The sequence below is a fragment of the Pristis pectinata genome, chromosome 23 (genome assembly GCF_009764475.1).
Source record: "Pristis pectinata isolate sPriPec2 chromosome 23, sPriPec2.1.pri, whole genome shotgun sequence".
Lineage (NCBI taxonomy): Eukaryota > Metazoa > Chordata > Chondrichthyes > Rhinopristiformes > Pristidae > Pristis > Pristis pectinata.
The window spans coordinates 509,593-524,566 of NC_067427.1; the positions used below are offsets into that span (position 1 = coordinate 509,593).

Genomic DNA, 14,974 nt, shown 5'->3' on the forward strand with positions numbered 1-14,974 from the left:
CCACATCCTTCCTATAATGAAGCGACCAGAACCGGACACAGTACTCTAAGTGTGGTCTAACCAGAGTTTTGTAGAGCTGCATCATTACCTCGCGGTTCTTAAACTTGATCCCACGACTTAGGAATGCTAACATCCCATAAGCTTTCTTAACTACCCTATCCACCTACAAAGCAACTTTCAGTGATCTGTGGATATGAACCCCCAGATCCCTCTGCTCCTCCACACTACCCAGAATCCTGCCATTAACTTTGTACTTTGCGTTGGAGTTTGTCCTTCCAAAGTGTACCACCTCACACTTCTCTGGATTGAACTCCATCTGCCTCTTCTCAGCTTTGCAATCTTCGACAGTCCTCCACACTATTCACAACACCGCCGACCTTTGTGTCATCTGCAAACTTGCCAACCCCCCCTTCTACCCCCTCATCCAAGTCATTAATAAAAATCACGAAAAGTAGAGGTCCCAGAACCGATCCTTGTGGGACACCGCTACATGCAGCCCTCCACTCTGAATGCACTCCGTCCACCACAACCCTCTGCTTTCTACATGCAAGCCAATTTTGAATTCACATGGCCAAGCCTCCCTGGATCCCATGCCCTCTGACCTTCTGAAGAAGCCTACCATGTGGAACTTTGTCAAATGCCTTACTAAAATCCATGTAGACCACATCTACTACACTACCCTCATCAATCTTCCTGATCACCTCCTCAAAGAACCCTATCAGGCTTGTGAGGCATGATCTGCCCTTCACAAAACCATATTGGCTGTCCCTAATCAGACCATGATTCTCTAAATGCTCATAGATCCTATCTCTAAGAATCCTTTCCAATAGCTTGCCTACCACAGACACAAGGCTCACTGGTCTATAATTCCCTGGACTATCCCTACTACCTTTTTTGAATAAGGGGACAACATTTGCCACCCTCCAATCCTCCAGTACCATTCCCGTGGACAATGAGGACTCAAAGATCCTAGCCAACCGTTCAGCAATCTCCTCCCTCACCTCGCGGAGCAGCCTGGGGAATATTCCATCAGGCCCCAGGGACTCAACTGTCTTAATATTTTCTAACAGCTCCAACACATCCTCTCTCTTGATATCAACATGGTCCAGAACATTAACCTTACCACCAGTGTCCTCAGCCTCATCAAGGCCCCTATCCTTGGTGAATACCGAAGAGAAGTATTCATTGAGAACCTCACCCACCCACAGGCACATCTTCCCACCTTTGTCTCTAATCGGTCCTACCTTTACTCTTGTCATCCTTCTGCTCTTCACATGTGAAAAAAACCTTGGGATTTTCCTTAACCCTACTCGCCAAGGCCTTTTCATGTACCCTTCTTGCTCTCCTCAGCCCCTTCTTAAGTTCCTTCCTTCCTACCCTATATTACTCATGAGCCCTATCTGATCCTTGCTGCCTACACCTTATGTATGCTGCCTTCTTCCTCCTAACTACTTGTTCCACCTCTCTTGTCACCCATGGTTCCTTCACCCTGCCATTCTTTCTCTGCCTCACCGGGACAAATTTATCTCTAACATCCTGCAAGAGATCCCTCAACAATGACCACATCTCCATAGTACATTTCCCTTCAAAAATGTCATCCCAATTCACACTCGCAAGTTCTAGCCTTATAGCCTCATAATTTGCCCTTCCCCAATTAAACATCTTCCTGTCCTCTTTGCTCCTATCCTTGTCTATGACAATGCTGAAGGTTAGGGAGTGGTGGTCACTGTCTCCCAAATGCTCACCCACCGAGAGATCTGTCACCTGACCCGGTTCATTACCTAATACTAGATCTAATATGGCATTCCCTCTAGTTGGCCTGTCAACATACTGTGACAGGAATCCGTCCTGGACACTTTTGGAAAGCATCAAGTTGGATAAGTCGCCGGGATCGGATGAGATGTACCCCGGCTGCTGTGGGAGGCGAGGGAGGAGATTGCAGAGCCTCTGGTGATGATCTTTGCATCATCACTGGGGACGGGAGAGATTCCGGAGGATTGGAGGGTTGCGGATGTTGTTCCCTTATTCAAGAAAGGGAGATAGCCCAGGAAATTATAGACCAATGAGTCTTACTTCAGTGGTTGGTAAGTTGATGGAGAAGATGCTGAGAGGCAGGACTTATGAACATTTGGAGAGGTATAATATGATTAGGAATAGTCAGCACAGCTTTGTCAAGGGCAGGTCCTGCCTTATGAGCCTGATTGAATTTTTTGAGGATGTGACTAAACACATTGATGAAGGAAGAGCAGTAGATGTAGTGTATATGGATTTCAGCAAGGCATTTGATAAGGTACCCCATGCAAGGCTTATTGAGAAAGTAAGGAGGCATGGGATCCAAGGGGACATTGCTTTGTGGATCCAGAACCGGCTGGCCCACAGAAGGCAAAGAGTGGTTGTTGAAGGGTTGTATTCTGCATGGAGGTCAGTGACCAGTGGTGTACCTCAGGGATCTGTTCTGGGATCCTTACTCTTTGTGACTTTTATTAACGACCTGGATGAGGAAGTGGAGGGGTGGGTTAGTAAGTTTGCTGATGACACAAAGGTTGGGGGTGTTGTGGATAGTTTGGAGGGCTGTCAGAGGTTACAGCGGGACATAGATAGGATGCAAAACTGGGCTGAGAAGTGGCAGATGGAGTTCAACCCAGATAAGTGTGAAGTGGTTCATTTTGGTAGGACAAATATGATGGCAGAATATAGTATTAAAGACTCTTGGCAGTGTGGAGGATCAGAGGGATCTTGGGGTCCGAGTCCATAAGACGCTCAAAGCAGCTGCAAAGGTTGACTGTGGTTAAGAAGGCATATGGTGTATTGTCCTTCATCAATCGTGGAATTGAATTTAGGAACCGAGCGGTAATGTTGCAACTGTATAGGTCCCTGGTCAGACCCCACTTGGAGTACTGTGCTCAATTCTGGTTGCCTCACTACAGGAAGGATGTGGAAGCCATAGAAAGGGTGCAGAGGAGATTTACAAGGATGTTGCCTGGATTGGGGAGCATGCCTTATGAGAACAGGTTGAGTGAACTCGGCCTTTTCTCCTTGGAGCGACGGAGGATGAGGGGTGACCTGATAGAGCTGTATAAGATGATGAGAGGCATTGATCGTGTGGATAGTCAGAGGATTTTTCCCAGGGCTGAAATGGTTGCCACAAGAGGACACAGGTTTAAGGTGCTGGGGAGTAGGTATAGAGGAGATATCAGCGGTAAGTTTTTTACTCAGAGAGTGGTGAGTGCGTGGAATGGGCTGCCGGCAACGGTGGTGGAGGCGGATACGATAGGGTCGTTTAAGAGACTGTCGGATAGGTACATGGAGCTTAGAAAAATAGAGGGCTATGGGTAAGCCTAGTAATTTCTAAGGTAGGGATATGTTTGGCACAGCTTTGTGGGCTGAAGGGCCTGAATTGTGCTGTAGGTTTTCTATATTTCCATGTTTCTATGTTATCCAGAAGTGCTCGTGCCTTTGCTGTGATCTCCTGTGTTCCCACTTTGGTTTTGCTTATGTTTTCTCCACTGTCCAGGGTGCCTGAACGCTGAACCTGCATCTGATGATCTCCCACACACTGTTTCATGGTACCAGCGACCTCCCCGACATTCATCAGAAGTGCGGTTTAAACCAGAAACTCCCCACGTGGTGCAGCTGCCCTGAAGGATGAGGACAACCACTGGATTCCCCTTGGCTGCACTGTTGAGTGACATCTCTCATCCCAACAGCTCCCAGATAAACACTGATGCTCCTCACAAGTTGACGAGACAGAGTGTGAGAAGTTGGGACACATTTTGAAGAAGGGGCAGATACAGTGTCGGGAGAGGGGAGGGTGCAGGGGGGGTTTGTGGAGGGTGCAGGGAGGGAGGGTTTGTGGAGGGTGCAGAGAGGGAGGGTTTGTGGTCGGCGCAGGGAGGGAGGGTTTGTGGACGGCGCAGGGAGGGAGGGAGGGTTTGTGGAGGGCACAGGGAGGGAGGGTTTGTGGAGGGTGCAGGGAGGGAAGGTTTGTGGAGGGCGCAGGCAGGGAGGGAGGGTTTGTGGAGGGCAAGGGGGTTTTAAGGCCAAAATCAAGTGGTGTTGGGGGACAATGTTGTGGGCTGATCGGGGATTCAATTATTAGAATTGTCCTGTTCTAACATGGCCTAAGAACAGAATGAAAACATCACACTCAGGATCCAACAACAGTTTAAACACAGAAGAGGCTGAGGACATTAATCCTAATTTCTCCAACATCTGTAGCATTACAACAACAACCTCAATTCTCCATGGAGGGGGGTGTGTGTCTGAGGCAATGGGTGGGGTGGGATGGACGGAGAGAATGTCCGAGGGAGGGAGAGTCTGGAAGATGAGGCGATGTGGGGTGGGATGGGCGGAGAGGATGTCCGAGCCCTGTTGGGAAATGCAGCTTCTCTTCACTGTGCAACACACGAGAAGCATTTCATCATCTACAAGGCACAGTGACAGTTACAGACTATTAGTGTTCAACACGCAGCATCAAGCAGCATTCAGAGGTTTCACATGAACACAGCCTTTTGAATGAAGTGAGATACACAATGGTCGGTGCCTAATTGGGCCCAGATTGTGTGGAGTAATTTTAAGGTTGCAGTTTGCAGTGAAACACACACACCTCCAGCGATGTAGCTGACACTGCTGATACTGTATGTGCTCTATTTCTTAATGAACTCTGTGTGCCAACTACCCCAGTGCTGTCAGTTAAGTCACAGCTGTGACATTCACCAAAGAAGGTTGGACCATTCTCCATCGCGTGCCTGTAATCACTGCCAGCTGCCCGCCCCCAATCAACTGCAACTGGACACTAATTGTCTTGGCTGAGGTCAGCTAATGGAGTGCAGACAGGGACACAGCTAATCTCTGCCACTCACTTACTCCCTGAACAATCCGAGCATTAATGGCACAAAGACCGTAAATGCGCTAACTCTGGGCCCCAGACAGGAGGCAGGAAACCCCCAGCACTGAGCATTACACAGCTGGAAAAAGAGAGAACCTTTACAGGCGTAAAAAAGGTGAAACGACTAGAGTTTAATACACACCCCTTTGCTCATCTGTTAATATTAATGTAGGGTGAGCTCGGAGTAATCCAGAATGTACATGAGGCACCGAGAGACAACAGGTCTCAAAACAGAAACACCAAACAATGGAATGTTTCCAAGGCCTTGAACCTCTTGGAGGGCCACCCAAAGGCTCAGAAGGAACTTTTATTATCTGAACAGAGCAAATTGTTCAATTTCAACATGGGTACATCTTCCACACACTTGAAAAACAATGCTCTTTGGTCATATTCCTAAATAAGACCAATGATACAACTCAGAATGCCGAGGGCTCCCAGCGTTCAGGTGGTCTGGATGTCAGCAGGAGTCACCTGGGTGATGCTAATGCTGGAGTGGCTTCCATTCAGACTCACAAACCACTGGCAGTTCATGGGAGATGAGAACAGCTTTGTTCATTATTGGACAGTGAACAAATGTAGTTTAATCCAAGATGCACATAATGAGTTAGTTTGCAGGACTAAAGCCATTAACAGTACATTAGCATCAAAAAGTCAGTGACATCACTAAATACTGGAGCTAGTGACAGAGAAAAGGTATCAAATTGTTCTTGGACAATGGGTGTTGATCTCTCTCCGTGTGGAGTAGAGAGAGGAGGGAGGGCACTGCAGACAACAGCTGGCCCTTGCGTCCAAGGTGCCTTCCCCTGAATGAGGTGCCAAGGCAGAGGTCTATACTCGTGGAGTCCAGCCCACAGTTCATGCCTACCTATAGAACTTTACACTGTCCATGCCTGCCAATGATACAAACAGGCATATTGGTTACATGGATACTGAAAGGCTTGGACAGAGTGGACGTGGAGAGGATCTTTCCATTAGTGGGAGAGTCTAGGACCAGAGGGCACACCCTCAGAATAAAGGGACATCCCTTTACAGCTGAGATGAGGAGGAATTTCTTCAGCCAGAGGGTGGTGAATCTGTGGAATTCATTGCTCAAGAGGGTTGTGGATTTGGGTGTATTTAAGGCAGCGATTGATCAGTTCTTGATTGGCAAGGGGGTTAAGGGTTACAGGGAGAAGGCAGAAAAATGGAGTTGAGGAAAAATAATCAGCCATGATTGAAAGGTAGAGCAGACTCGATGGGCTGAATGGCCTAATTCTGCTCCTATATCATGTGGTTACATCTGAGCTGGGCCACACTGGCATGCAACCTGTCCGTGAAATAAAAATAATAAATGCTGGAGATCCTTAGCAGGTTAGGCAGCATCTGTGGAAGAAGAAACTGAGTTATGTTTCAGATTCGAGACCCTTCATTAGAACTGGAGAGGTGACAAAACAATCATGTTCAAGTTGCAGAGAGGGCATAGCAGAGGGAGAGTCTGTGAGAAGGTGGAGCCAAGATCACCCAGATGACACAACTGCTGTTGGTGCTGTCCAAGGGAGGTCTGCCAGACCCTTGCCCACTCACTTAACCTATCTATATCGCTCTGTAGACTCTCCACATCCTCCGCTATATCTATTTCTTGGTTTATTGCCTGTGCCACTGTAAATGTTATTATTGGTGGCCTATAGACAACTCCACCAATTTTTTTTTCCCTTTACTATTCCTAATGGCGGGCACGATAGTGTGGCGGTTAGTGTAACACTATTGCAGCACCAGAGACCCGGGTTCAATTCCGGCTGCTGTCTGTAAGAAGTTTGTACATTCTCCCCGTGACTGCGTGGGTTTCCTCCGGGTGCTCTGGTTTCCTCCCACATTCCAAAGACATAAGGGTTAGAAAGCTGTGGGCATGCTACGTTGGCACCGGGAGGGTGCAGAGGAGATTTACCAGAATGCTGCCTGGTTCGGAGAGTATGGATTATGAGGAGAGACTAAGGGAGGTAGGGCTTTTATCTTTGGAGAGAAGGAGGATGAGGGGAGACATGATAGAGGTATACAAAATATTAAGAGGAATAGATAGAGTGGACAGCCAGCACCCCTTTTCCAGGGCACCAATACTCAATACAAGAGGGCATGGGTTTAAAGTAATGGGTGGGAAGTTCAAGGAAGATATCAGAGGGAGGGAGGTCTTTTACCCAGAGAGTGGTTGGGGCATGGAATGCACTGCCTGGGGTGGTGGTGGAGGCAGGTACATTGGTCAAATTCAAGAGATTGTTAGATAAGCATATGGAAGAATTTAAAATAGGGGGATATGTGGTAGGAAGGGGTTAGATAGATTTAGGCGAGGTTTAAAGTTCAGAACAACATTGTGGGCCGAAGGGCCTGTATTGTGCTGTACGGTTCTACGGCTCTAAGCATGGGGACACTTGCGGGCTGCCCTCAGAACACTCTACGCAAAAGATATATTTCACTGTGTGTTTCGATGTACATTTGACTAATAAAGATGTCTTGTCTTGTCTTGTCTTAATCCCAGCTGATCTGTCAGGATGAGGTGTGAATAGCAGGAGATGAAAGATGGGCAGTGGAGAGTAAAATGTGCTGGAACTGTGCGGTGCAGAACATGGGAGAGTCTGATTTCTGAGGCATTAATCAAGCAACACACAATGGAAGAGATTGGCTCCGTACCAACCAGTGGTGCTCCAGGGGAGCAGTTTGTGGGCAAACTCCACCTGCGCAGTCACCAGCTGGACAACCTGACCTTCACCATACCTGTACAGCAGCTCAAGGGAGAGTGATCAAACTAAGCTTCATCAGCCACAAGAGAAAATATTTGGTCACATCATCAAAAGGTGAGTTTTAATCAGCATCTTAAAAGGAGAAGAGTGGAATAGGAGACAATTCCAGAGCCTCGAGGGTCAACAGAACCCAGACAGAGTAAATAAGACAGACTAGGCTTCCGCAGGACACAGACTAAAAGGAGACCAAGAGATCCTGCAGATGCTGGAAGCTGGAGCAACACACACAAAATACTGGAGGAACTCAGCAGGTCAGGCAGCATCTATGGAGAGAAATAAACAGTCGACATTTCATGTCAAGACTCTTCATCAGGACTGGAAAAGAAGAGGGCTGAAACTGGAATAAGAAGATCGAGGGAGGGGAAGGAGCATACACAGGCAGGTGATGGGTGAGTCCAGGTGAGGGGGGGGAAGGTAGGAGGGCGGGGCAGGGGGGAGATCAAGAAGCTGAGAGGAGATAGGTAGAAGAGGCAAAGGGCTGAAGAAGGAGAGGGTAGTGGACCATGGAATAAAGGGAAGGAGGTGCGGAGGGGTTACAGAGTTGGGAGTGGGTGTTGGGAGGGTTACAGAGCTGGGGAGTGGTGTTGGGGAGGGGTTACAGAGCTGGGGATTGGGTGTTGGGAGGGGTTGCAGAGCTGGGGAGTGGGTGTTGGGAGGGGTTACAGAGCTGGGGAGTGGGTGTTGGGAGGGGTTACAGAGCTGGGGATTGGGTGTGGGAGGGGTTTACAGAGCTGGGGATTGGGTGTTGGGAGGGGTTGCAGAGCTGGGGATGGGTGTTGGGAGGGGTTGCAGAGTTGGGGAGTGGGTGTTGGGAGGGGTTGCAGAGCTGGGGAGTGGGTGGGAGGGGTTGCAGAGCTGGGGATTGGGTGTTGGGAGGGTTGCAGAGCTGGGGAGTGGGTGTTGGGAGGGTTACAGAGCTGGGGAGTGTGGGTGTGTGGGAGGGGTTGCAGAGCTGGGGATTGGGTGGTTGGGAAGGGGTACAGAGCTGGGGAGTGGGTGTTGGGGAGGGGTTACAGAGCTGGGGATTGGTGTTGGGAGGGGTTGCAGAGCTGGGGAGTGGTGTTGGGAGGGGTTACAGAGTTGGGGAGTGGGTGTTGGGAGGGGTTACAGAGCTGGGGAGTGGGTGATAGGAGGGGTTGCAGAGCTGGGGAGTGGGTGTTGGGAGGGGGTTACAGAGCTGGGGATTGGGTGTGGGAGGGGTTGCAGAGCTGGGGAGTGGGTGGGAGGGGTTGCAGAGCTGGGGAGTGGGTGTTGGAGGGGTTGCAGAGCTGGGGAGTGGGTGTTGGGAGGGGTTGCAGAGCTGGGGATGTGGGTGTTGGAGGGTTGCAGAGCTGGGGAATGGGTGTTGGGAGGGGTTACAGAGCTGGGGAGTGGGTGTTGGGAGGGTTACTGAGCTGGGGAGTGGTGTTGGGAGGGGTTGCAGAGCTGGGGAGTGGGTGTTGGGAGGAGTTGCAGAGCTGGGGAGTGGGTGTTGGGAGGGTTACAGAGCTGGGGAGTGGGTGTTGGGAGGGTTACAGAGCTGGGGAGTGGGTGCAGAGCTGGGGAGTGGGTGTTGGGAGGGGTTGCAGAGCTGGGGATGGGTGTTGGGAGGGGTTACAGAGCTGGGGAGTGGGTGTTGGGAGGGTTACAGAGCTGGGGAGTGGGTGTTGGGAGGGTTACAGAGCTGGGGATTGGGTGTTGGGAGGGGTTGCAGAGCTGGGATTGGGTGTTGGGAGGGGTTGCAGAGCTGGGGATTGGGTGTTGGGAGGGGTTGCAGAGCTGGGGAGTGGGTGTTGGGAGGGGTTACAGAGCTGGGGAGTGGGTGTTGGGAGGGGTTGCAGAGCTGGGGATTGGGTGCTGGGAGGGGTTGCAGAGCTGGGAGTGGGTGTTGGGAGGGGTTACAGAGCTGGGGAGTGGGTGTTGGGAGGGTTACAGAGCTGGGGAGTGGGTGTTGGGAGGGGTTACAGAGCTGGGAGTGGGTGTTGTGAGGGGTTACAGAGCTGGGGAGTGGTGTTGGGAGGGGGTTACAGAGGTGGGGAGTAGGTGTTGGAGGCTCTAGAATGGAGAAGGAAGACTCTTGAAACTGAGCTGTTGCCTGGCAAGAGTTGGTCAAAGTCAGCGCGTGCTCACTGAGGGGTCAGGGGTGAGGCAGTGCATGGGCTGCAGGGATCAGATGACCCCAAGTGCAAGAGAAGGATTGGAAGTGGCTGGTGGTGTGTGGGGAGTGCAGGAGCCCCTAATTCCACGTCTTTCTGGGAAGCTCATTTGGAACAACACAGCAACAAGCCCTTCGGCCCATGAGGTTACTGGACAGGAACAGAAGGAATAAAGTGAGAAAGGAGCTTTCTGGCCATACAATGTTTTCTCAAGCTTACTGGTGAGGAGTGCAGGAAAAATCTTCATGCCTTTGTTCTCAGGTTGCAGGAGACTGCTGGTAACAACAGAGGAATTACACTACTTCCAGGGAGTTTCAAACCAGACTGCTCAATTTTCAGTTTATTCACTAGTACAGACTTGTTCTAAAATGGATTGAGAATCAGGTAAGCAAATCAGGAACTCACCATTTCTGCAGCCAGAACGAACAGGGTTTAGGGTGTCTTCGGAATGTCCAGTGAGCTCTGTGCTCCAACTTGAGAGAGGTAGCTTAGTAACCACAGAATACAAAGCAGTAACCAAGCAATGGAAGGCTCATTGTGGCAGCCAGAGTTATAATGCTTTTAAGGCCACATGCATAGTTATTTGACACAGAACTTTCTCCAATTACAGGTTCCATGTAGATTCAGTATGGCAGCACTGAGTGTAGAAAACCTGTGATTTACAGGCAAAGAGCTGGTCATTTTGCGCAGTTTCTTCAGTCTCTGTCCTGTGACAAATCCCAATCCACAATCTCACAACACTACAACTGACAAAGCTCCAGAAACAGGGGAAAACTTGCACAGAAAATGACAAAAAGGGCTTGAAACACCAATCGCAGTTTTACAGTCAAGTCTTGTCCTGATCCCAAAGGTAGTTAAACACGGTGGGCTGTACACACAGACCGACTGTACACACAGACTGACTGTACACAAGAGACGGTTTGCAGACTGGTTTGGATTTCTGCACTGGTTCAAGTTGTCCTGTCTGCAGGAACATTCAGCTGGGCTGCAGGTGAGCTGATTGCAGTTCAACAGAGAGAGAGCAGGGGAGCTCCATTCTACTGCACACACCCTGGCCTCTGGCACATTTCCAAGACTGAAATCCCACAAAGCAGACGGGCTCAACACTGCACAACAGGGAGGAGCAGCCAATGAAGATCCCCTTGAGTTCGAAACAAAGACATCTTTAGTTCATCAGCCTCGATACATTGGTGCAGAAATTCACATCAGTGCCTCCCGCTCCTCAAGGAATGGCAGGCACAGGCAGAGGCTCTCTCTGAAAAGGCACACATCTAAGTTGAACAAACTTACAGGCGACTCAGACACAAACAGGACTGTCTGGGGAGACTTAAGTCAGAGGCTCATCAGCCGGAGATGAGCTTCAGGGAACTAAATTACAAGGGAGGGAAGTGACTCATGCAGTTCATGTGATGTCAAGCGCTCAGCAGTAAATATAGTTTCCGTTTCCTCTGCTCGGATTTCAAAGCTTTATTGGTGAACAGCCACAATAAAATGTGCGAATTTAAAAGTTACAGAGGCAGCATCTGTAGTTCAGCATGAGTCTGTGTGACTAAAACAACAGCCAAGCACACCACTCTGTGAAGTTACTAGTGCCCTGCCCATCAAATTATCCACACACCTAACTGAAGATTCACCAGGTGCCCCTCCAGGACCCGTTCTGATGCAAATTCACCTGCAAACTGATCCTGATGATTCCTTATACGGCAGGAAGTGGGTGGGGGAGGGGAGGTGAAGGGGAGGGGAGGAAGGAAGGAGAGGAGCTGAGAGAGCAGGGGAGGAGCAGGAGGAGGGGAGGGAAGTGGTCTGTGGGGGGGAGAGGAAGGGGAGGGGAGGTCCCTTCAGCCCAATGTCAGCTCCGTGCTCTCACATCTGTGTTCAGTGGACAGCACTGCAGCCCTCAACCACATCACTCCCACCATCAGCTCACCCCAGTCATTGAGTCATACAGCACAGAAATGGGTCCTTCGGCCCATCATGCCCATGCTGGCTGTTTTGCCCATCTACACAGATCCCATTTTCCCACATTAGGGCCGTATCCTTCCATGCCTTGGAAGTTTCTGTCTGAATGCCTGCTGTAGTGATTCCACCACCACCTCTGGCAGCACGTTCCAGACATCAACCACTTACCCTGATGTTCCTGGTGGTTTCAGTATCCAGACTTAATAGTGAATTCTACAACTTCAGTTAACTTGGTTTCTGTCTGCGTCAGTCATCCACCTGTGACGTGGGCTCAGTCACAGAGACATGGAGTTACACAGCACGGAAACAGGCCCTTCAGCCCAACTCATCCACGCCGACCAAGCTGCCCACCTGAGCCAGTCCCACTTGCCCGCATTTGGCCCATATCCCTCTAAACATTTCCTATCCATGGATCTGTTCAAATGTCTTTCAAAGATTGCTTCTGTACCCACCTCTACAGTTTCCTCTGGCAGCTTGTTCCATATATCCACCACACTCCATGTGGAAAACTTGCCCCTCAGGTCCCCTGTAAATCTTTCCAGATGCCATGGCCATGAAAGCTCACCAGCGCCTCTACTTCCTCAGGAGGCTAAAGAAATTTGGCATATCCCCTTGACACACCAATTTTTATCGATGCACCATAGAAAGCCTCCGATCTGGATGAATCACACGGCTTGGTACGGTAACTGCTCTGCCTGGAACCACAAGAAACTGCAGAGATTGTGGACACAGCCCAGCACATCATGGAAACCAGCCTCCTCTCCATGGACTTGGTCTATACTTCTCGCTGCCTCAGTAAAGCAGCCAGCATAATCAAAGACCCCACCCACCTGGGACATTCTTTCTTCTCCTCCCTCCCAAAAGTCTGAAAGTATGTTCCACCAGACTTAAGGACAGCTTCTATCCCGCTGTTATAAGACTATTGAATGGTTGCCTAGTACGTTTAAGGTGGACTCTTGGACCTCACAACCTAGCTTGTTATGACCTTGCACCTTAATGTCTACCTGCACTGCACTTTCTCTGTTGCTGTTACACTTTATTCTGCATTCTGTTATTGTTTTCCCTTGTACTGCCTCAATGCACTGTGTAATGAAATTATTTGTATGAACGGTTTTGCAAGACAAGTTTTCACTGTTCCTGGGTACAAGTGACAATAATAAACCAATTTCCAATTCCCCCTCACTTTCAATTTATGCCCACTAGTTTTAGACTCCCCTACCCTGAGAAAAAGACTGTGGCTATTCACCCTATCTATACCCCATATGACTTTATAAACCTCTATAAGGTCACCTCTTAGCCTTCTTTCCAGTGAAAACAGTCCCAGCCTGTCCAGTGTCTCCTTATAATTCAAACTCTCCAGTCCCGGCAACATCCTGCTGAATCTTTTCTGCACCTTCTCCAGCTTAATGAAATCCTTCCTATCTCCGGGCGACCAGAACTGTGCGCAGTAGCTTTTTGTTCTCTTTCCCCCTATTTTTCCTTTACCTCTGGGAGTGGAGGACACACCCAGCCTGACCTGCCAGGCATGGCCTCCTGCGCTGCATTTTCACAAACTCCTACATTCTTTTCTCTACGTTCTCACTCTCTAACTGCTCCTATTCACTCACTGACCAGATCACCTTGTTTAAAGTTTTATCCCCATGGTCACTGCGGTTTTACCCCATCAGACACATCCCCTCCCTCCACCTTCCCTGCAGCTTAAAAGCTTCTGTCTCCTTCCCAGTTTTGATGACCCTAAACATTGACTCTGTTTCTTTTCCCACAGATGCAGCCTGACCTGCTGAGTGTTTCCAGCATTTTCTGTTTTTATTTGAGATTTCCAGCATCTGCAGTTTCTTTAACTTTCATTTACAGAGAGAGGATATACTCATCACAGAGGGAGGGCAGTGAAGATTCACCAGTTGGATGGCAGGTTCACTGTGGGAGGAGAGATTGAGTCACCTGGGACTGTATTCTGTAGAATTTGGAAGAACGAGACGAGATCTCATTGAAACTTTCAAAGTTGTTAAAGAGCTCAGCAGGCTGGATGCAGGGAAGATGTTTCCCTGACTGCAGTGTCTTCGGCACCCCAGCCTAATCTCTGCTATGTGTGACAATTATCATTTTATTTGAAATTCCCAAGAGTTCAAATGACCCTGACTTTGAAGATCAGGGTGGTCTTTAAACTCTGCAGCAGTGATGAGGCCCCCTCACAATATCTCCCGTTTCTGTGAGAGCTGGTCACAGGGGATTGCTGCTGCCTCAGGGATTGGTTCACAGACTGCAGGATCAACACACCCAGATGCTGTGTCGTCTGCAGACTTAATACTGCAAGATGATAAATGGATTATTATAACCCTTCCACCTCCCCAGCTGCCTCGGCATCAAGATGGGCAGATTACTAAAAGTATAATTAACATTCCCCTTTCAGATTGGGGGAGGTGCACATCACTTAGTGCACTAAATACTGGTCCAGAATCTTAGAACATAGAACATTACAGCATAATACAGGCCCTTCGGCCCACAATATTGTGCCAACATTTTATCCTGCTCTATCTAACCCTTTCCTCCTACACAGCTCCCCATTTCTCTATCATTCATGTGCCTATCTAAGAGTCTCTTAAATGTCCCTAATGTATCTGCCTCCACCACCTCTGCCAGCAGTGCGTTCCACGCAAACACCACTCTCTGTGTAAAAAATTTGCCTCTGACATCCCCTCTATACCTTCCTCCAATCACCTTAAAATTATGCCCCCTCATGTTAGCCACTTTTGCCTGGGAAAAAGTCTCTGACTGTCCACTCGATCTATGCCTCTTATCATCTTGTACACCTCTACCAGGTCACCTCTCATCCTCCTTCTCTCCAAAAAGAAGAGACTTAGCTCACTCAACCTATCCTCATAAAACATGCTCTCCAATCCAGGCAGCATCCTGGTAAATCTCCTCTGCACTGTCTCCAAAGCATCCACATCTTTCCTACAATGAGGTGACCAGAACTGAACACAATACTCCAAGTGTGGTCTGACCAGAGTTTTATAGAACTGCAACATTACCTCGAGACCCTTGAACTCAATACCCCGACTAATGAAGGCCAACACACTATCCGCCTTCTTAACAACCCTATCAACTTGCGCGGCAACCTTGAGGAATCTATGGACATACACCCTAAGATCTCTCTGTTCCTCCACACTGCTAAGAGACCTTGTATTCTGCCTTCAAATTCGATCTTCCAAAGTGTATCA

At 49.2% G+C, this 14,974-nt stretch overlaps 1 protein-coding gene across 5 annotated transcripts in view; it reads right to left on the reverse strand.

The window, feature by feature from the left end:
• The window catches only part of akna (AT-hook transcription factor), an 81,375-nt gene extending 70,151 nt beyond the window's left edge, over positions 1-11,224 (reverse strand). For all 5 annotated transcript variants that reach the window (XM_052036790.1, XM_052036792.1, XM_052036791.1 and 2 more), the window contains exon 1: positions 10,200-11,224. The gene's annotated coding sequence lies outside the window, so the exon portion shown is untranslated. The remainder of the gene's footprint in view (positions 1-10,199) is intronic.
• Positions 11,225-14,974: the final 3,750 nt, after the last annotated feature.